We start from the raw sequence: 23,728 nt of genomic DNA, 5'->3' as shown, positions 1-23,728 counted from the left end.
CTTTTAATAGAAAAGTAATTGAAACCTAAAACAAATTAAGAATAATACCTGAGCCATGAGAGACTATGGACTCTGAGAAACAAACTGAGAGTTCTAGAGGGGAGGCGGGTGAGGGGATGGGTTAGCCTGGTGATGGGTATTAAAGAGGGCACATACTGAATGGAGCATTGGGTGTTATATGAAAACAATCAAAAACTAATGATGTATTGTATGGTGACTAACATAAAATAATAAAATAAAATTAAAAAAAAAAAAAAGAATACCTGAGCAAGAGTGTGGTGCTCTTTAGCTGTACATGCCTTGTTGTACTCAAAGCAGACCAGTCTTGTCTTATGATTAAGGATGTGGAAGTATGTTGTAAACTCTAAAGGGCTATGTAAGTGGTAGATGCTATTCCAAGCTTAATAAAACATAAAATTGTCCTCATATATCAATTGTTGTGATATTCCTGAGAATATTCTCAGCAGCATGGGGCCTCCAGCCTCACACAGCATGGAGCTTGGAATATGTTCCCTTTTATCTCTACCAGTTATCGCTTTTTTTCCTTCTTTCTCTGTGAGGTCAGTTATTGTCTTATCTGTTCCTGAATAGCTACTCTGCTCTTTCTATCTGGAAACATTTAGAATTCTCCTTTAATCTGTGGTTTATTAGGCTTCACATTAATATATCTAGGTATGGGTTTTCCCTTACCTATCCTGTTGCTCATTCTTTAGGCACTTACAATCTGAAGTATTTTTCTCTAATTTGGGGAAGCTCAGTGCCATTATTTCCTCAAATATTTTCCCTCTTCCATATTTTTTTTCTTCTGGCACTCCCATTTTCCAGATGTTATCATTTCTATTGCTTTCCTACATATTTTTGTTATTAATATTTACCATTTTTTATTTCTTTATTCGTTCTTGCTTCATTTAGAATGAATTCCACAATTTGACCTCCCACGTTACTAGTTTATTTATTAGGAGACACATAATATCTGATTTCTCTACATCTTTGTCAAAACTAGTTATCTCATTCTTTGATTCTAACTATTTTAGTGGATGAACAATGGTGTCTCATTGTGACACTGATTTGTATTTCCTTGGTGATTAATAATGTCTACCATGTTTTCATATGCTTATTGACCGTTTGTATATTTTCTTTGGAGAAATGTCTATTCAGATCCTTTGCCCATTTTTAACTGGGTTATTTTGTCTACTATCACTGAGTTGTAAGGATCTTTTTATACCCTAGATATAAGTCCATTATCAAATATATGATTTACAAATATTTCCCCCCACTTCTGTGGGTTATTTTTTCACTTTCTTGATAATGTCCACTGAAGCAAAATTGTTTTAATTTTAACCAACTGAGCCACCCAGGCGCCCTTAAATTGTTTTAATTTTAAAGTCCAGTTTACCCATTCTTTCTTTTGTTGCTTGTCCTTTCAATTGTCAAATCTGAAGTCATGAAAATTTACCCCTATGTTTTCTTCTATGAATTTTATAATCTGGCTCCTACATTTACATCTTAATACATTTAGAGTTAATGTTTCTTTATGATGTGAGTTAATCCAACTTTATTCTCTTTCAAATAGCTATCTACTTTGCCCTAGTACCATTTATTGGAATATTATTCTTTCCTCCCTTGAATGATTTTGGAAAAAATCAGTTGACCATAGACATGTGGATTTATTTCTGGACTCCCAATTATGTTCCACTGATCTAAAGCCAGACCTTGAAGGTATGGGTTTGGTTCCAGACCAATAAAGCAAATATTGCAATAAAATGAGTGAAATGATTTTTTTTTTTGTTTCCCATTGCATGTGAAAGTTATGTTTGCACTATATTTTAGTCTTTTATGTGTGCAATAGCATCATTTCCTTTTAAAAAGCTACCTTGGGGTGCCTGGGTGGCTCAGCTGGTTGAGTGTCTGCCTTTGGCTCAGGTCATGATCTCAGGGTCCTGGGATCAGCCCCACCTCGGGCTCCCTGCTCAACAGGGAGTCTGCTTCTCCCTTCCCCTTTGCCCCTCCCCCCTGCCTATGCACCCCCATCTCTCGCAAATAAATAAATAAAATCTTTCACAAAAACACTACACACCTTAATTAAAAAATGCTTTATCACTAAAAAATGCTATCATCTGAGCTTCCAGTGAGTCATAATCACTGATCATAGATCACCATAACAAAAATAATAATAATGAAAAAGTTTGAAATATTGTGAGAATTATCAAAATGTGGCACAGAGAGCAAAGTGTGCAAACCCTGCTGAAAAAAATGGCACCAATAGATTTTTTTAATGCAGGGTTGCCACAAACTTTCAATTTGTAAAAAGTGCAATATCTGCAAAGTGCAATAAAGTGAAGCACAATAAAATGAGGTATGCCTGTATATATCTATCATTGTGCCAGTACCACACTGTCTTGATTACTGTCACTTTGTAGTAAATCAAGAAGTGTGAGTACTCCAACTTTGCTCTTCTTTTCCAACGTTGTTTTGGCTATCCTGGGTCCCTTATAATTCCATATGAATTTTAGAATCAGTTTGTCCATTACTGCAAAAATGGCAGTTGTAATTTTGGCAAGGATTGCACTGGAGAGGAGCTAAGACAGCAGAGTAGGAGGACGCTATGCTTGCCTCGTCCCTTGAACACAGCTAGATAAATATCAAATCATTCCAAACACCCAAGAAATCAATCTGAGGACTGACAGAACAAACTGCACAACTAGAGGTAGAGAAGAGGCCACATTGTGGAAGGTAGAAGGTGCGGAGATGTGATTTGGGGGAGAAAAGGATGGTGGGTGCTGTGGAGGGGAGAGAACCCTGGTCCTGGAGAGAGGAGGGGAAGTGGGGGGGAGAGAGAGAGAAAGAGAGGAGTGCACAGGTGATCACACAAGGAAAACGTTTCCCCAAAGCATTTGATTGGGAAAATGAAAGGAACTGATTATCTTGAGTTTTTACAACTAGTCAAGTTCTAAGACTAGAGTTTTTGAGGTCTGCACTGTGGCTGGTGTTGAGCCTGGGGGCCACTGCAGTGCTCCTGTGGAGTAGGAGGTCAGAAGCCCTGGAGAAGACAGCACAATCTGATGATGCCCTGGAACGCACTGCGAAAGACAGTTTCCCCTTCTTGGAGTGCATTTGGGAGAGGGGGCATTACTTCTCAGGGGAAAAAGAGCTGACAGGCACCATTACACTCCCCTGCCCCTCAGCATATGGGCAGAGATACCTGCTGAGGGTGCCTACCCTAGACACTGGCTTTTTGCTGTGCTTTACTCTAAATTCCAAGCTCCTGTGCATTGGAACAACACCCCTGCTGCACCAGCCCCAGCGCAGCAAGACCCTCCCCAAGAGGACCAGTGCACCACACCCAGTCGTAAGGTTTGGAATTTAAAACTCAGCCAGCCTGCCTGAGCTAAAACACAGGTGCACTGTGCTGCCGGGCAGGCAGAGGGCCAAAACACAGATAGGGTGAAGGCAGGGATCTGAGGGATGCCTGGGACACAAAGAGGGAGACTGTTCACTCTTCTGTGAGGGCTTCCCAGACAGTGATGGGGTCAAACTCCCCTGTCCAGGGAGGAGGGAGAGGGCTGGCACCATTTTCTTCCCCTGTCCCGCAGCATAAACTAACTTCAGTAAACAGCACAGTGCAAACAGAGGAGGCCTAAATTGCTTATACCAAGCCACACCCCCCTGTGCTCTGCAGGTGCTTCTTTTCTCAGGCAAGTGTGCCTGAGAAGCAGTGCAGTGGGCCCCTCCCCCAGAAGATCAAGAAAAACCCCTGCACACAAACCAAGTCTGCTGACCACAGAGTGCTGCCAAGCTTCAGCTCTACTACTCTCAGCAACAGGAAACATAACAGGCTTTCATAACACAAAAAAGAAAACAGAAGCCTAGACAAAATGCCAAGATGGAGGACTCCATCCCAAAAGAAAGAACAAGAGAAGCTCACGGCCAGGGATCACATAGATCCCTGGATCTATCAAGGAGAGATAAAGAGTTCCAAGATAAAAACTAAAGGAGTTTGTGACCACTAAACCAGCCCTGCAAGAAATATTAAAGGGGAATCTTTGAGTGGGAAAGATCAAAAGTGACAAAGACTAGAAAGGAACAGAGAAAATCTTCAGAAACAATGACTTCATAAGTAATACAATGGCACTGAATTCATATCTATCAACAATCACTCTGAATGTAAATGGACTAAATGCTCCAATCAAAAGACATAGGGTACCAGAATGGATAAAAAACAAGACCCATTTATGTGCTGCCTACAAGAGACCAATTTTAGACCTAAAGACAATTGCAGATTGAAAGTGAGGGGTTGGAGAATCATTTATCATGCTAAAAGACATCAAAAGAAAGCCAGAGTAGCCATACTTAATATCAGAAAAACTAGAATTTAAACCAAAAATTTTAACAAGAGATGAAGAACGGCACTATAACATAGTAAAGGGGTCTATCCAACAAGAAGATCTAACAATTGTAAAATATTTATATCCCCAACTTGAGAACACCCAAATATATAAAACAATTAATAACAAACATAAAGGAACTCATTCATAAAAATAATATAATAGTAGGGGACTTGAGCACCCCACTTACATCAATGGACAGACCATGTAAACAGAAAATCAACAAAGAAACAATGGCTTTGAATGATACACTGGACCAGATGGACTTAACATAATATTCAGAAAATTTCATCCTAAAGCAGCAGAATGCACATTCTCTTCAAGTGCACATGGGACATTCTCCAGAACAAATCACATACTAGGTCACAAATCAGGCCTCAACAAGTACAAAAAGACTGAGATCATACCATGCATATATTTTGATCACAACGCTATGAAACTTGAAGTCAACCACAAGAAAAAATTTGGGAAGACCATAAGTATATAGAGGTTAAAGAACATCCTACTAAAGAATGAACGGTTAACCAGAAAATTAAAGAAATAAAAAATACATGGAAACAAATGAAAATGAAAACACGATGGTCCAAGACCTTTGGGGATGCAGCAAAAGCGGTCCTAAGAAGGAAGTATATAACAATACAGGCCTACCTCAAGAAGCAAGAAAAATCTCAAGTACACAGCCTAACCTTACACCTAAAGGAGCTAGAAAAAGAACAACAATAAAGCCTAAAGCCAGCAGAAGAGGGAAATAATAAAGATTAGAGCAGAAATAAATGACATAGAAACAACAAACAAAAAAACCATCCCAGAACAGATCAATGAAACTAGGAGCTTGTTCTTTGAAAAAATTCATAAAATTGATAAACCTCTAGCCAGACTTATCAAAAAAAAAAAAAGAGAGAGAGAAAGGATCCAAATAAATGAAATCACTAATGAAAGAGGAGAGATCACAAACAACACCACAGAAATACAAACAATGATAAGAGAATACTATGAAAAATTAGATGCCAACAAATTGGCCAATCTGGAAGAAATGGATAAATTCCTAGAAATATATAAACTACCAAAACTGAAACAGAAAGAAATAGAACACTTGAACAGACCCATAACCAGCAAAGAAATTGAATCAGTAATCAAAAAACTCCCAACAAACAAAAGTCCAGGGCCAGATGGCTTCCCAGGGGAATTCTATCAAATATTTAAAGAAAAGTTAATACCTATTCTTCTCAAACTGTTCCAAAAGATAGAAATGGAAGGAAAACTTCCAAACTCATTCTACAAGGCCAGCATTACCTTGATTCTAAAACCAGGAAAAGACCCTACTAAAAAAAGAGAATTATAGGTCAATACCTTGAACACAGATGCAAAAATTGTCAAGAAAATACTAGCAAATTCGGGCACCTGGGTGGCTCAGTTGTTAAGCATCTGCCTTCGGCTCAGGTCATGATCCCAGGGTCCTGGGATCGAGCCCCACATCCGGCTCCCTGCTCGGCGGGAAGCCTGCTTCTCCCTCTCCCACTCCCCCTGCTTGTGTTCCCTCTCTCGCTGTGTCTCTCTGTCAAATAAATAAACAAAATCTTAAAAAAAAAAAAAAAAGAAAGAAAGAAAATACTAGCAAATTAACTCCAACAGTACATTAAAAGAACCATTCACCACAATCAAGTGGGATTTATTCCTTGGCTGCAAGGGTGGTTCAATATTCACAACTCAATCAATGTGACACACTGCATTAATAAAAGAATAAGAACCACATATTCCTCTCAAGTGATGCAGAAAAAGCATTTGACAAAATACAGGATCTATTCTTGATAAAAACTTTCAGGGATTGAGGGAACATACCTTAACATCATAAAGGCCGTATTTGAATGACCCACAGTTAATATCATTCTCAATGGGGAAAAAACAGAGCTTTTCCTCTCTGGTCAGGAACAAGATAGGGATGCCCACTCTCACCATTGTTATTTAACATAGTACTGGAAGTCCTAGCCTCAGCAATCAGACAACACAAAGAAATAAAAGGCATCCAAATTGGCAAGGAAGAAGTCAAACTTTCACTATTCACAGATGACATGATACTCTATGTAGAAAACCTGAAAGATTGCTAGAATTGATACAGGAATTCAATAAAGTCAAAGGATACAAAATCAACACATAGAAATCTGTTGCATTTCTATATACCAATAATGAAGCAGCAGAAAAAGAAATGAAGGAATTGATTCCATTTATGACTGCACCAAAAACCGTAAGATACTTAGGAATAAACCTAACCAAAGAGGTGAAAGACCTGTACTTTGAAAACTATAAGACACTGATGAAAAAAAATTGAAGATGACACAAAGAAATGGAAAAACATTCCATGCTCATGGGTTGGATGAACAAATATTATTAAAATGTCTCTACTACCTGGGACACTTATTGTGATAGACACTGGGTGTTATATGTAAATGGCAAATCACTAAGTTTGACTCCTGAAACTAATATTACACTATATGTTAACTAACTGGAATTTAAATAAAAACCTCAAACAAGTAAAAAAGATTGCACTGAATCTCTAGATCAATTTGGGTAGTACTGACATCTTAACAATATTAAGTCTTTGATTCCATGAACATAGGATGTATGTCTTTTCAGTTACTCAAGTTTTCTTTCATTTCTATCAACAACAATGTACAAGTCTTGCATCTCCTTGGTTACATTTATTAGTCCATTTTATAGTCCATTATTCTTTAATGCTTGTTTTTGCAGTAGTAAATATCCTCTAATGTAGCATTTTAACATTGTCATGATTTTTTTACTATTTTTTTAGTCATACCTAAAGCTCTAGAGCTTATATATGTAAACTTATCAGACTTTTTATTATTTATTTATTTATTTATTTATTTATTTATTTATTTATTTATTTATAAATAATGTCCTGGGGCACAAATTGCCCCACAACTGTCCAATCAAACTCAGGCAATAGCTATCAGAGCCCCACTATTCTTTACAGTGTCTTGCTCAAGACAGAGCTTCCATTTCATGAGTGGGATGGGAAGAAGAAAGGAGTCAACAATACTGGCAATATTCACCCAGAACTTAGCCTCAGCAATAGTAGCTAGGAGCAGGATGAGAAATGCTGAAGTCCTTCCCCTAAAGAAGATAGCCCTCTGACCAGGAGTTAAGGGGAAGGAGTCCTATATTCTGGGCTGCACCAGTCTGAGGAGGAGTTTCTGTCTTGCTGAGGAGGAAAGGGGATGCGGGTGTAGGTCTTCCTTTAAATACCATAGACACTCACTATTCTTACCAAGTTTTAGTATATTTTCTTGAATAAATATTTGTTGTATGCCCTTAAGGACATTTGCAGGGACTTTAGATGGGTAGGTTTTTAAAAATCATTTTCACCATTTTCACTGAAGAGGTCTGTGGAGCTCCTCATACGTCATGCCAAACTATTCAGACTTCTTAATTCTTCATTATGCTGAATTATTTGGTGAGTTTTCAATAATCTTAATTTATCCTAGTCACATAGATTCTATTATAAATGGACTATGCACAAAAAATTTAGAATATGAATCAAGAGGGACAGGTAAAAGAAACAGCATAAATTCCTAGGTACTATCTTCCTGCTACTGTTTCAACTTAAAGATTGAGTGATGGTTTCTAGAGGGGAGGGGGATGGGGGAATGGGTTCGCCTGGTGATGGGTATTAAAGAGGGCACATATTGAATGGAGCACTGGGTATTATATGCAAACAATGAATCGTGGAACACTACATCAAAAACTAACAATGTAATGTATGGTGATTAACATAATAAAATAAAATAAAATAAAATAAACAAAAAAAACAGTAAAAAATAAAAAAAGATGGGGGGGCTACGTGGTAAGGAATGTGGGCAGCTTCTAGATACTGAGAATGGCCCTCCACTAAGAGCCAGCAAAGAGGTGGGACCTCAATCCTACAACCACAAGGAACTGAAATCTGCCACGACCACATGAACTCAGAAAAGACAGCAAGCCTCAGATGAGATCACAGCTCCAGCAGACACCTTGATTTCAGCGTTCTGAGACCCAAGCAGAGAACCCAGTCATGTCTTCCAGGACCTCTCACCTACAGAACTGTGAACAAATAAATGGGTGCTGTTTTAAGCTGCTAAAAAAAAAAAAAAGGAATGAGTGATGGGTAAGTTAGCTAACTTGAGCTGCGTGTAGGTTTTTCTAGACCATATGATGGTTTCTACTTTATGAGTGAAATTTCAAACAGTTAGGCAAGGTCAAAGGTAAGGACAAAAAAATGGTTTCACTGTTTGGATCATTAAAATGTTTGCCCATCCTTCAGTTTATTTTTGTGAGCCAGTAAACATTGAAGAATTCAAGTTTCCTATAGCAACTTTTTAGTTTCTCTATCAGCTGTACTCATTAACTACTCTGGAGAATGACCTGAGGTCTGACTTCTTAAACAGCACAGCTTCTTCCTTTCTCTGGAGTCACAGTGCCTGGTCTAGGCTCCCACTAAAATTTGTCATCCCACATTCCACTACTGAAGACCTGTGTGCCCTTAAGAAGCATATTTAGCTGCTTAGTTTCTCTTGTTTTAGATAATTTCTCTCATTTTAGATAATTTAGAAAGGATTTGTGTCCTCTCTGTCAGCCGTCATATATTTTATAAAGCAAAAAAAAAAAAAAAAAAAAAAAAAGCCCTCCTAAGTTGTGTTAAGTTATGCAGGTTTTCATTCCATTATTCTTTTGTAACTGGATAATAATAATAATGAACATCTTTATTCTCAAAATCTTGAATTTCTATCAGTAAAGATTCCTAAATCCCCTTGAACAGCATATGAACAGCTCCTTAGTTTGTCATTTTACTCTTATAATTCCACAAAAAGCTTTATCTACAGATGAATGTAGATTTCCCTTCTAGTACATGTGAGGTGTGATTAGAAGTGTTTTGAGAAATAGGCCATAAGCATTTGTGCATGTATAAAGTTAGTATCTGAGAATAAGAAATACTTGGTTTAGAAGCAAAGAAAAAATTTGAAGAGAACATGAAATATGTGAATAACAAAGATTGATTTGAAACATGATTTCCTTTAACCACAACATTACATAAGCTGCCTATTGTATCCAAAAGTGCTAATAATGTTCTATCATTTGGGGTGTTTCTTCAAGAACGAAAAATCCAATCGTATTACTTCTATCCAGTCCATTGCTTGGCACTGGTGTGGATTTATCAAATGACTATTAACATTTGTTGTGTTCTTACTATGTTCTACAGGTTGTTCTAAGTGCTTTACATGTACTGTTTTACATTCCGACCCCAGAAAACAGACATTCTTGTTACTTCCATTTTATAGATAATTAGAAATACGCACTCTGGCTCAAGAGTCCATGCTTTAAACACTAAAGCATAGCACTTCATAAAATAATTGCTAACTATGTTTGAGAACATCTATAATCATAGAAGAGAGCAAAGCTCAGTGACCCCTCCCACAAATATTTAACCTAAGTGTTGGAATTTGAGGGAGCCCAATAAATATTACCTCCATTCCCTAAGTTTTTCACCAGTTGAGATATAAAATGAAATTGTAAGGCAGAGGAAAGGAGGAGTGAGATTATTACTTTTATTACTGGTATAGGTGAAGAATGTAGCTTCCCTCCATAGGGCAAGTCTCAGAATTGGACAGGATTAAATACCTGTTCCCAGGAGTCTCCATCAGTGGGGCCTGCATCTGTAAAACCTATGTATGATTCAGGCATCTGTAAATCTCCATGCATGGTGTCCACATCTGTAAAAACTTGCAAATCAAGACACAGGTTTTGCAGAGGCCAGCTCCCAAGATGAAGAAAAGAGAGGGAGGGTCTGAATTACACTCAACAGTTTTTCCTTCCAAAATCAGCAATCAAAGACACACCCCCTCCTATATTGTTTGGGCCAGTCATGCTGAATTTAACAATATAACTGAGTTCCTATCCCAATTTTTTTCATACTTTCAAGATCTATAATCTCAGACCCTCCCTAAAAGTACAGTTTATGATATTCTCAACAAGAGAATGCAACCTTCCTTCCTGTCATTAGTGATGAAAACAGATTCTTCCAGTTCTTACAAACACCACCATTGTTAGCAGGTTCTATGCTCCAGGGTATAGAGTCTGTGTCCTTGCTTTCTTTAAGTGGAATCTGTCCCAGTGAGAGTTAATGCTGGTAGCCTTCCTCTCAGGTGCCTCAGCACTCTGAACTCCTCCTTCAAGATGTGTTCTCTTGTGGCTTGGCAAAATAGAATAAACACAGAATTTGAAATTTGGAGTTCTGAATTAAATTCCACCTGTGCAGATTTCTAAGTGCCCCTTGAACATATTGTATAACTTTGCTGAATCTTAGTTTTCTCATGAATAAAGTGTAGATAATGATAATAAAAAACAAATCTCAAGGGGTAATCTTATAGGATCAGATGAGATCATAAATTTTGGAAAGTGAAAAGCACCATATAAATATATGGCACCATGATTACCTAGCCCCAAATAGCATTAATAATTGTTATTGCTATTATTGCAATTGAATTTTTAATAATATTATTCATTATTGCCATATTTAAGAATACTCCTGGCCAGATCACATTTCTGAAATGTAACTGCTGCAACTAGACATATTATTTATTATTAGAAATTAAGATAACAGTAAGCCTATAAAAGTTTGACATTGGCCAACACACCCTAAATAATTAAGTTCTTAGTTCTTAAAACTTACCCAATTGAAGAACTGTGTGACATTTAAATAAATTGTTTTTGTAAAGTTCAATATATCTCAGGCTTTGTACAAGTGGCTTTCTATATAGAAGATGGGCATGGCATAATTTGTTTTTTTATATATTCAAGTTTATTTTATGTAAGGGGTAGTCTCTCCTAGCTACATCCTGGCCTTAAAAGAATATTTTACAGGAAACATAAAAGGGGAGAAAGTTTTCATCTGTCATTCATATTTACTTTTACCAGATTAGAGTCTGGTTTGGTAGAGAATGCTGAGCATATAGAGCCAAATGTGGAACAATTAATTACTTTATTCCTTTAGGATCATTTTACTTCCACAGTTAGTACTGCAGGTCTTCTGAGATCAACCTAATTGGCATTTAATTCTAAGTTGAAAGCACAAAATGTTCTCTCAAGCCATTTTTCCACAATGTGAATCTCATTTATGAAAGCCAAAATTAAAGATCCTAATGCCCAATTTTTATGCCATACTGAGTGAAGAGAATTGTTAAGAAACCTGACTTGTCATTACACCAGAAGGAATTATAAATTGTTCAAGTTAGCCAACCAAAAGGAAAATCTGTATATTATATAGTGGTTAATCATGCAAGAACCCAGATGTTCCACAGTAAACCCAAACTATATGGTTTGCAATTTGTCAGTCTAGAAGTAAGATGGAACACTCAATCTATTCTCTTGGATATACTCCTCCAAAAAATGTCAGTAAAACATGGTTTCTTGAGGCACGTATTTTTTTCCCCATACAAGTATGAAAAGAGAAGGGATTCAGTGGTGCAGATATTGGTCCTTAGTTGCCAAGAAACCTAATCCTTCTCCACAGAGAACCAGACAGTGATTCAGAGAAATCTACTTTCCCTTTACAGGCTTTCACATATTTGAAAGTCACTATCATGTAGCTTATGAAAGTCACTATCATGTAAATTTCTCTTCTCCGGGATGAACATCCCAGTTTCTTTTTTTTTTTTTTAATATTTTATTTATTTATTTGAGACAGACAGAGATAGTGAGAGAGAGCTCGAGCAGGAAGAAGGGGGAGAAGCAGGCTTCCCGCGGAGCAGGGAGCCTGATGCGGGGCTCGATCCCAGGACCCCGGGATCATGACCTGAGCGAAGGCAGAGGCTTAACCATCTGAGCCACCCAGGCGCCCCATCCCAGTTTCTTTTCACCTTTTCTCTTATAGTCTGCTCTAAAGCTTCCTTCACCATCTTTATAGCTGACTTCAGGACCTCATTAAATTTGTCCATGTCAAAGTGATTTACAAAGGAAGTTTAGACAATGCTTCAGGCATGATCTGGTCATCATGTGCTACAATGACAATAAAATCTCCTTTGTTTGAAACATCATATTTCTATTTTTTTTATTATGTTACGTTAGTCACCATACAGTACATCATTAGTTTTTGATGTAATGTTCCATGATTCATTGTTTGCATATAACACCCAGTGCTCATTATAACACGTGCCCTCCTTAATACCCATCACCAGGCTCACCCATTCCCCTGCCCCACTCCCCTCTGAAACTCACAGATTGTTTCCCGGAGTCCATAGTCTCTCAAGGTTCATCTCCCCCTATGATTTCCCCCCTTCAGTTGTCCCTCCCTTCCCCTAATGTCCTCCATGCTATTCCTTATGTTCCACATATGAGTGAAACCATATAATTGTCTTTCTCTGTTTGACTTATTTCACTTAGCATCATCTCCTCCAGTTCCATCCATGTCAATGCAAATGTTGGGTATTCATCCTTTCTGATGGCTGAGTAATATTCCATTATATATATGGACCACATCTTCTTTATCCATTCATCTGTTGAAGGGCGTCCCAGCTCCTTCCACAGTCTGGCTATTGTGGACACTGCTACTGTGGACATCATATTTCTATTAATGTAACTAGAGTATGTCAGCTTTTTTATACCATCTCCCCATATTGACTTGTATAAAGCTTAAACTAAAAGTCAGCTAAAAATCTTTTTCTAGACACTGCTTTTAAATCACAGCTCCACCATTATACTTTTGTGCTACTAGAGGGAGGTGAGGCATGGGTTTGTTTCGCTTTGTTGTTTTTTTTAAAAAACCTAAGTAAAAGCCTTTATATTTACTTATTAAATTTATCTTTTCTGTAATATTATACTTCCATAAAGTCAGGGTTCTTGTCCATCTGGTTTACTACTGAACCCCTACTTTCTGGCATATAATAGGCACCCAAAACATTTTTTTTAAATAAATGCTTAAATAAATCTGTCCCCATATTCCAGGCTACTAAGATCTTCTTAGATTCTGATTTTAGTAGCTAATGCATTATCTTTGGCTTCTAAATTATGTCATCTGCAAATATGATTGATAGTCTCTCTACATTCTGATTCAAGTCATTAATAAAATGACTTGGTCAAAAACAGAGCCCTCGAGTGCATTTTTAGAGACCTTCCTCCAGGTCAATGTAGGCCCATTAACTAGCAGAGTGAATGAGAGAAATGAGATTTCTCCTTGAGAGTTAAATCACAGATCAACACCTACAAGCAGAGCAGGGACAGCCAAATCACCTTAAAAAGAAGTAATGCACCCAGGGCTGTATGATGTGCCTGAAACCTGATCAAAGGTACCAACTTATCTAAAGAATATATCTGTCGGAGGGAATCAGGGAAAAGGAAGACAATATTGAAGATCACATCCAGTCAGACCAATCACAGAATGTCTACTCTGAAAATGGACAATACCAGTCTTGAAGAGTGCAATGTCATTACCAGTTAACTAACTCCATGTGCTCTGATTCTATCGTTACCAAGCCACCTGCCTCACCACCTGCTCACTGTGTGACTTTGGGTAACTCTTATAAACATTGTGCTCCCTCAGCTCCCCTTCTGTAAAATAGAGATGTTTATCAGACCAACTTCATGGGGTTGAGGGTCAAGTGGAGTAAATATATATAAAATCTAGCTGTAGTAGCCCCTAGGTAAATGTTAGCTATGGAAGGAAGAGGTGTTCGTTAGACCCACATGAGAGTCCAAACAGACTACTTGGTTGATATTCACATTGTAAATTAATAAATTGGTATGAACAGCTTTCATCACAAGAGGCAGATTCTTGTAGTTACAACTGGGATAGAGAAAATAACACATTTAGGAATTTCTCAGCTTGCATGTTTGAGGTCTTCTGAGAACCCAGTGAATAGGGTCCTCTTGGAAACGTCTACCTTTACTTTCTTTTCAAGTTTTCAGAGTATAATTTGATTTTCTATTTTGACCCAATCTGATAATTTTTGTATTATTGATAGGGGTTTTAACTCATTCATATCAATAACCAAAATTAATAATCTGATATGAATTATATGGGCTTTTTTTTTTCATGTCTTCTGACTTGTAGTATCCTGATCTTATTTTTATTGTCTTTTGGCATATGAATCATGATTCTATGTTCGTTTTTTGTTGTTCTTGTTGTTGTTTTCAAGTGATTTAAAATATAGATGATATTGTTTTAACTTCTACTAGGTTTTTATGGGAGGTGGGTGGGAGGTGAAGAGGAGAGAAATAGTTTTTTTCACCCTTAAACAAGGAGAGAACTACCAAGGCCTGATGCCAACAAACAAGCAGAAAGCTCCTCCTTGGTCCCCACTGTCATCTGCTTGTTGGTAGAATCCCAGAAGCAGCCTTTCATTTTCTTCTTGCACAAATAGTGCAGGATAAACAAAAAACCCACTTGTTTTCACCTGGTGCTGACCTTTCATCCCAACTGCAACATTTCCTGCTTCTCCATTAACTATATTGCATTGACTGAGGTCTCCAAAGAAATACAGAAAGAGCCAAGGAAGTCAGGGAGAAAAAAAGGTGGAATTGCCCTGGCCACCTTAAAAAGCAATGAATCTGTAGGAAGGGGTAACTTCCTTCTGTTAACCCACAAAGACACTATATCCTTGAGGCAGGGATACTAAAAACACCCTGCCATCTTGCTGACTTCTACCACTCCACCCTACATCTGCTTCAAGTGGTGGAAATACTTCTAAAGATATTTATTTATTTATTTATTTATTTATTTAGTTGACAGAAAGAGAGAGAGCACAAGCAGGGGGAGCAGCAGAGGGAGAGGGAGAAGCAGACTCCCCACCAAGGAAGGAGCCCGACATGACGCTTGATCCTAGGATCTTGGGATCATGACCCGAGCCGAAGGCAGATGCTCAACCGACTGAGTCACCCAGGTGCCCCTGGAAATACTTCTAAAGATCTGACAGATTTCAGTCATGTACCTGGTCTCCATCACAACTAGATATTTGCATCTCTTTACTCATTTCATGAGTATTGCAATAGGGAGACAAGGAGGGAAGAACAACTACTCATTTGTCAAATACCTTTCTGTTTTCTGCTATTTCTGAGGATGGTTATATTGTGGAAACAGAGTAGTTTGTGTTGTTTTATAAGCCAGAAGAGGCAACATGACATAGTGGTAAAAAGCATATGTTTTGGAGTCAGATAGGAACTGGCTCAAATTTTAGGTATTGAGGTACATGACTTCCAGCAACTCATATCACAACTATAAGCCTCAGTTCTCCCATCTGTGTAATGGACCTGATAATGCCTAACTTACAGCATTTTTGTAACTAAAAGAACATAAATAAGAGTTTTACCTTACAAGTCACTCAAAAATATTTATTGTGGTTCCTTCAAAATACTGTGAGTATCTTAGGAGCTCCCCAGTACCCTCTCTCCAGTCAGCAAGAGATCGGAGGAAGAGGTGGGATAAACAGCCTTGACCTCCCGCTCCCACTTAAATCAAAGCAGCTCTGCTTCCCTCTGTTCTCCTTCTATATGACAAAGTCTCTTTGGTTAAGCAAATTTAAAAATCACAATTGAACAACCCAATGACCTGCAAAGACAGAAACCAAGAAATGTCTGGGGGCTTTATTATTTGTGAAACAGCCTATTTATTCATCCTGGTGATGTCTTCTGACATCCTTTTACCCACCAAGGAAAGGATGACTCCCTTCTTCCCTAGTTCCTATGTAGTTGTTAAGCCCAGTGCCCATAAAGCAGCCACTCCATCACTTTATTAATTTATATTTAATATTTCAAATTTGTATTTTTCCTGAAATATTTGAAAATACATAAAAATAGAAAAATAGTTGAAGATCATTCCTGATCTCACCATCCAAACATAACCAATGTAATGTGTTTTTACAGGGATTTATGCATAGATTTGGGTTTTGTTTTTAACTGGTATTTAAGGTTGCTTTTAACTTTCCCATGTGGTAAATAGAGCACATGAAGCATTTAAAAAATTATTACTTTTATATAAACTTACATAGAATCTCTGCATCAAATAGTATGAATAATTTAAGGATATGGATATATATTGCTTTCTAAAAGACTTCTACAAGTTACTCTGTTACCCTTATAGCATGCCTGTACCTGCTTTTTGCCCTCACCAGCTTTAGTAGTCCATAATATTATATTTTTCTGTAAGTAGAACAGAAAACCCAAAGAATATAAAAAAGCACAAACTTCAGGTTTTGTTTTCATTTGCAATAATACCAACCTCTATAAGCTGAAATCAGATTATACAAATAAGAGTAAGTCTGAATGTGATTACATTGATGGGAATATAATTCTAACTTCTCCAGGTGGAAAGCTATTAAAGATATATGTATGGCTTAAGATAACATAAGTGGTTCAAGAAAAATGACCATATTACACTCATGGCAAACCAATGCTTTATAATCTCTTGCCATTTTTTTCTGCATTGGAGCCTGATGAAAAATTGGTTTATACAATTGGATACTCATAGGATTATGTGCAGAAACATTTACTTTGACCTAAAGGTAATGCTTTCAAGGTTACATCTGTAAAGCCATTAAGAAGTTCTGCTGGTTTGCACAGTAACATATGAAGCACCTGAAATAACTGAAAAGTGTTAAGAAACATCATTACATTATTCTTTATTTCTAGTGGAATGTAGATAATTTCTAAATTTTCCATAACAAAGACTTGAGCCCAGTTGACAGTTAATTACCATAAATAAGTAATAAAAATGCCTTTCATTTTATAGTATTTCTAATTGCTAAATCTTCCCCCCAACAATGAAAATAGTTGAACAACATCAGAACTTTTTCTACCCAAAGTAGTCAGGTAGAAAAGCAGTGCATATTAAAGGAAAAACATAAAAAAGCAGACCCAAGTTTCCTACCCAAATAATGAAGAAAATGGTACCAGACATGAACACCCCGTGAAAATTTCAGCCACTGGTGTCAAGAATTTCCAGTGACCTCTCAAAGAGAGTTCCTCTTAAATCATGTAACTTAAATCAAATCTATGCCATGCAGCATCTTTGAGGCTAGGCTTGGTAGTACCAGTAATGAATTTTTTTAAAAAATGATTTTATTTATTTGAGAGAGAGCACGAGCAGGGGTGAGGGGCAAAGGGAGAGAGAAAAGCAGACTCCCCGCTGAGCAGGGAGCCCCACACGGGGCTCCATCCCAGGACCCTGGGATCATGACCTGAGCCAAAGGCAGCAGCTTAACCAACTGAGCCACCCAGGCGCCCCTAACTGTGACTCTGCGAGGACTATACCAGTAATGATTTTCCACAGACATTTATTGGGCATTTTTAACTCTAAAAAGGTGAAAAATTGACATATTATGTCTCCATTTCTAAATTATGTTCGAAAATGTGGAAGAAAGCATAACTAAGTTGTCTTATTCCCCATGTTTGTTCATAGTACAGGTTAATACAATTCATACCCTATCCCCAATCTCAAGTAAGTCAATAGTTTTCAATTTTGTCCACCTAAATTTTTTAACCAAGCAAGTAGCAAAATAGACTCTTCATTCATCTCCTCTTAAAGGAGCTGAAAAAAATGAAGGCAGAGCACCAAAGGGAAAGAGACATGAAAGAGCTTGGGTCATTCACAAGCTGAATGATCAAACTTAGAGACAGGAGACGTAAGACCAACATTAGCATTCTCTTACATCCTCTTTTCTTCCTTTGATTATTGATGATTTTGGAATCATGTTCAAAAGGCTTTGCCCCATTTAAAGAGACAGATAATATAAAAGATAATCTCCTGAAAACTACAAATATAATGACCAAAAGTCATCACTTCAGAGGTTCAGAGTCTTGGTCATACATTGGAAGCACCTGGAGAGCTTTTTTTTTTTTTTTTAATTTTATTCTTATGTTAATCCCCATACATTACATCATTAGTTTTAGATGAAGTGTTCCATGATTCATTGTTTGTGCACAACACCCAGTGCTCCATGCAGAATGTGCCCTCCTCAATACCCACCACCAGGCCAACCCATCCTCCCACCCCCCTCCCCTCTAGAACCCCCAGCCCGTCCCTCAGAGTCCATCGTCTCTCACGGTTCATCTACCCCTCCGATTTCCCCTGCTTCATTCTTCCCCTCCCGCTACCTTCTTCTTCTTCTTCTTCTTTTTTTTTTTTCTTAACATATATTGCATTATTTGTTTCAGAGGTACAGATCTGAGATTCAACAGTCTTGCACAATTCACAGCGCTTACCAGAGCACATACCCTCCCCAGTGTCTATCACCCAGTCACCCCATCCCTCCCACCCCACCCCCCACTCCAACAACACTCAGTTTGTTTCCTGCGATTAAGAATTCCTCATATCAGTGAGATCATATGATACATGTCTTTCTCTGTTTGACTTATTTCACTCAACATAATACCCTCCAGTTCCATCCACGTCGTTGCAAATGGCAAGATCTCATTCCTTTTGATGGCTGAGTAATATTCCATTGTATATATATACCACTTCTTCTTTATCCATTCATCTGTTGATGGACATCTTGGCTCTTTCCACAGTTTGGCTATTGTGGACATTGCTGCTATAAACATCGGGGTGCACGTAGCCCTTCGGATCCCTACTTTTGTATCTTTGGGGTAAATACCCAGTAGTGCAATTGCTGGATCATATGGTAGTTCTATTTTCAACTTTTTGAGGAACCCTGGAGAGCTTTTGAAAACAATGTCCCAAGCCAACTGAATCAAAATCTCTGGGAGTGGGGACAAGACATTAGTATTTTTTTAAGCTCCCCCAGCATTAGCCTATGTAGCTAGACTTGGAACCACTGCATCCTTGTGGCATAAATAAAGTAACAAACTCAAAAGACCCTGATTGGTCACAGTTTTTTATATCCAAATTAAAAAAAGAAGTGATAGGGAGGCACTAACAAGTGTAACTATAAAACAACAAAATTTTAGGAATAGAAAGGGGATTTGGAGGGGCACCTGGGTGGCTCAGTCAGTTAAGCATCCAACTCTCCATTTCCCCTTGTGTTGTGATCTCAGGGTCCTGAGATCAAGCCTCGAGTAGGGCTCACAGAGCAAAGTCTGCTTAAGACTCTCTCTCTCGGGGCGCCTGGGTGACTCAGTCGTTAAGCGTCTGCCTTCGGCTCAGGTCATGATCCCAGGGTCCTGAGACTGAGCCCTGCATCGGGCTCCCTGCTCTGCGGGAAGCCTGCTTCTCCCTCTCTCACTCCCCCTGCTGTGTTCCCTCTCTCACTGTGTCTCTCTCTGTCAAATAAATAAATAAAATCTTTAAAAGAAAAAAAAGACTCTCTCTCCCACTTCCCCTCCTCCTGCTCACACTCTCTCTCCATCTCTAAAATAAATAAATAAAATCTTTAAGGAAAAAAAAAGAAAGGGGATTTAGAGAAAACCTAACTTCATTCTCTCATTATAAGTGTTAGCAGGAGGTCATCCTTCCTTAATATACAAATTCTAGTAATTTTTGGACCACCTATGCAGTCTGAAGTTTAATTTACCAAACCTGATGTTTCTGGGAATCCTCAGATAATGTGCACACCTTCCCTAAGCCCCCCATTCATACATTCCCCAAGTCCCTCACCTCAGCCAGGCATTTGGTTCTAGGCTTCTTGTCCTGCTCCTCCTACAGGTCACTCACAGCTTGGTCCCCTCCAAATAAGTCCTATTTTCAAAAGATCTCCCCTCCCCAACACAACCTCAGTTTTTATTTTCTCCACCTAAAATTTTCTTTTCTTTTGGAAACCATCTTTCTTTTTTTATCTTATTTTATTTAAATTCAATTGATTAACATATTGTGTACCATTAGTTTCAGATGTAGAGTTCAGTTATTCATCAATTGCATAGAACAACCCAGGGCTCATTACATCACATGCCCTCCTTAATGCCCATCATCCAGTTACCCCATCCTTCCTACCTCCCCTCCAGCAACCCTCAGTTTATTTCCTAGAGTTAAGAGTCTCTTATGGTTTGTCTCCCTCTCTGATTTCATCTTATTTTATTTTTCCCTCCCTTCCCTTATGATCCTCTGTTTTGTTTCTTAAATTCCACATGTGAAACCATATAATCATTCTTTCTCTGATTTACTTACTTTGCTTACCATAATACCCTCTAGTTCTACCCACGTCATTGCAAATGGTAAGATTTCATCCTTTTTGATGGCTGAGTAATATTCCACTGTATATGTGTGTGTGTGTGTGTGTATTCCATTGTGTGTGTCTGTGTATATATATATATATATATATATATATATATATATATTCCCCATACCACCTCTTCTATATCCATTCATCTGTCAATGGACATCTGGGCTCTTTCCATGGTTTGGCTATTGTGGACATTGCCGCTATAAACATTGGTGTGCAGGTCCCCTTTCAGATCACATTTGTATCCTTTGGGTAAATACCTAGTAGTGCAATTGCTGGGTCGTAGGGTAGCTCTATTTTTAACTTTTTGAGGATTCTCCATACTGCTTTCCAGAGTGGCTGCACCAGCTTGCATTCCCACCAACAGTGTAGGAGGGTTCCCCTTTCTCCATATCCTTGCCAAAATCTGTCATTTCCTGACTTGTTAATTTTAGCCATTCTGACTGGTGTGAGGTGGTATCTCATTTCGGTTTTGATTTGTATTTCCCTGATGCCGAGTGATGTTGAGCATTTTTTTCATGTGTTTCCACCCAAAATTTTCAACACAATGTTGGTGATGATTTGGGCTTATAGGAGAACAACAACTAGCTACACTTGGAACCACTGCATCCTTGTGGCATAAATAAAGTAACAAACTCCCAGTTATATCACCCTATAACTGCTACTTGAAGAAATCACCCTCAGGAGTCCAGCATCCCACTACTCAGTTCTTTCATTCTTTCCCTTCCCTCTCCCCCAGTGCCATAGGCTACCACATGGTACAGGAGAAGCACTGGGTTCTCAACCATCTTCCCCCTCCACACTGGCTGATGCTCACAGTTTGGGTCTTTATTCCTCACCATCCATGTCCTTTTACCTGGACTGCAAATTCCTCTTAGTTCTGCCAGAACTTGCTCATATACTCCTGTGTCCCTTTAGCTTATTTCCAGCCACTTGGAAGCTATGGCAGAGTGGGGCTATCTCAGGCCCTCCGTGTCTAGACATTCTAGGCAGCACCTCATTCTGCTGATACCATGCAGATATTTCTAGGGTTTCATTTTTTTTTCAGAGCCACATCCAGAAATTAAACACTGGTCCCCTCTGACCTCAGATCACCAAAGTTACATAAGGTTGGCTGAGGGCTGAACAGGGAGAAGGAAGGCACAGAGTGCTCACCAGCAGTTCATCCTTCTTGATCTCTTCTTCATCTCTCCCCTCACATCAGCCCCTAATTCTTGAATAAATTTAGAGCAGAAAACTGACTCTGAAATCATCATACATTCTTCACAAATGTATTTTTTATAACAGAAACTTTGACTTTTGCAGCTTAAAAACATTTTCTTTCTACTTATGGGATGGGTTGTTACACACAAATGGTGGGGGAAGGGAAGGGAAATCATGAAAATTCTCATCAGTTATATCAACATGTCTTTCCACACGTTGGAAAGAGTACAAGTACCCTGCCTAAGAAAAGGGCAAGAGGTTAAGAGACCAGAAACATAGGAAAGGACATGGAGGATGTGAAAGATACAGGAAATATTTGGAGAGGTGAGTCTCGGTAGCTGGCCTCTGAAAAGAGAAACTTTGGAGGAGAAGAGATGGTCTCAAAGGGGTGTTCAAGTGAAATTTAGCGTGTACCCTTGCCTTTTATTCCCCAGTATATCTTCATTATTAGATCCTTTATAATGAATGAAAATATTGTGTTTTGTGTTAGTTGGTGTTAAGAAAATGAAATAGAAATAAGTCATACTTAGAAAATAAGGTAGCCCAAAGGAAAACAGTCTGCAGCCATGCCAGTCTGCATAGGCTGTTGGTTCCATTTACTAAGGAAGAAGATTAGCTCATTGGAAGCACAACATTCCAATAGCTCCTTCCATACAAAGGCCTATTTTGTTTAAATGTCCTTGATTTTAAAGAATAAATCTATCCAAACTAGCCCAATCTTACAAGGAAATTTATTGGAGAATAACAGAGGATTTATTTCATAGAACTCAAGAGTAGATAAAACAGATGGGTCCCAGAAGGACTGGAATCAGGATCTGGAAAGTCAGGACCCTAGGTAATTTTCTCTATTTTCCAAGACTATTTGGTCTCTTGTCTCTCCTTCCTGTACATGGAGACATAAGGTAGCATGACAGATTTGAGGAACTCCATATTACCATACACTGTGAGGCAGGATGCCAGCTGAGGAGTAGACTGGACATGGGGTTGGAGAAATAGGCAAGACTTGGCACGTAGCAGAAACCTAATCAATGTATATGGAATGAATACATGATGATGACTTTTGTTTTAGAGATGTTGTGGATTATTTAAGTGGAAAAGACCAGTAAGAAACTGATTGATGAATTTGGAGCTCAGAAGAAATATCTGGCTGGCAACAGAGATTTTAATTACCAGCCGAAGTAGTAGTTTAAACATTGAGTGAATAGATCATCCAGAAAGACTGTAGAGAAAAGAAAAAATGGGCTAAGGACTGATGCCTGGGAAGACACTGGCATTTAAGGGATGATCAAAGAAGGAAGAGCTTGAGAAGAAGAATGAGCAGGACAGGTCAGAATAGGAGGAAAACTAAGGACAAGTAGCTTTGCACAAACAATAGCAGATGCATCTTCAAGAAGGTGGGAGTGGAGAAAAGAGACAAAGATTGTCCTGAAATCAGTTTTGGCAACCATGAGGCTCTATCACTGCTTTTGATGAGCTTTGGTTCCAGAGTTGGTTGGACAGAGGCCAGGGTGTACTAGTTTGAGGAGCGAATAGGCTATGAGAATTCTGGCAGTGGGTAGGACCACTCCTAAGCAGGTGCTTTACTTGCTGTTTTCACATGGTCTATCTCCTCTAACCTTCACAATGATCCTGTGAATCAGGGATCATTATCCCTATTTTATAGATAAGAAAACAGAAACTCAGATAATTATTTTTATAAGCCAACTAGCAGGTAGATAATCTGAAGCCCAGCCCCCCTATGGCAAAATTAAAATGTTCTAAATACACTAAAAATGTTATTTTATTATTATATATGCCCTTGTATATGTTAACTATAAATATTTTAATATATTTAATATTAGCATTTTTTAATTACCAAGACCAAATAGCTAAAGGAGACATTACCTATATTCAAACTCCAATCTGTCAGAGCAAAAATTCACATTCTTTGTTGGTTAGTTGCTTTGGGGGAATTTTTTTTTTAACTGAAATAGTACAAGTAACAAT

Source organism: Mirounga angustirostris, unplaced genomic scaffold (assembly GCF_029215605.1).
Source record: "Mirounga angustirostris isolate CCGP_5_RB_7025 unplaced genomic scaffold, mMirAng1.0.hap1 SCAF_8, whole genome shotgun sequence".
Classification (NCBI taxonomy): domain Eukaryota; kingdom Metazoa; phylum Chordata; class Mammalia; order Carnivora; family Phocidae; genus Mirounga; species Mirounga angustirostris.
The sequence above is the reverse complement of the archived record's forward strand: the minus strand, read 5'-3'. Positions refer to the sequence as shown.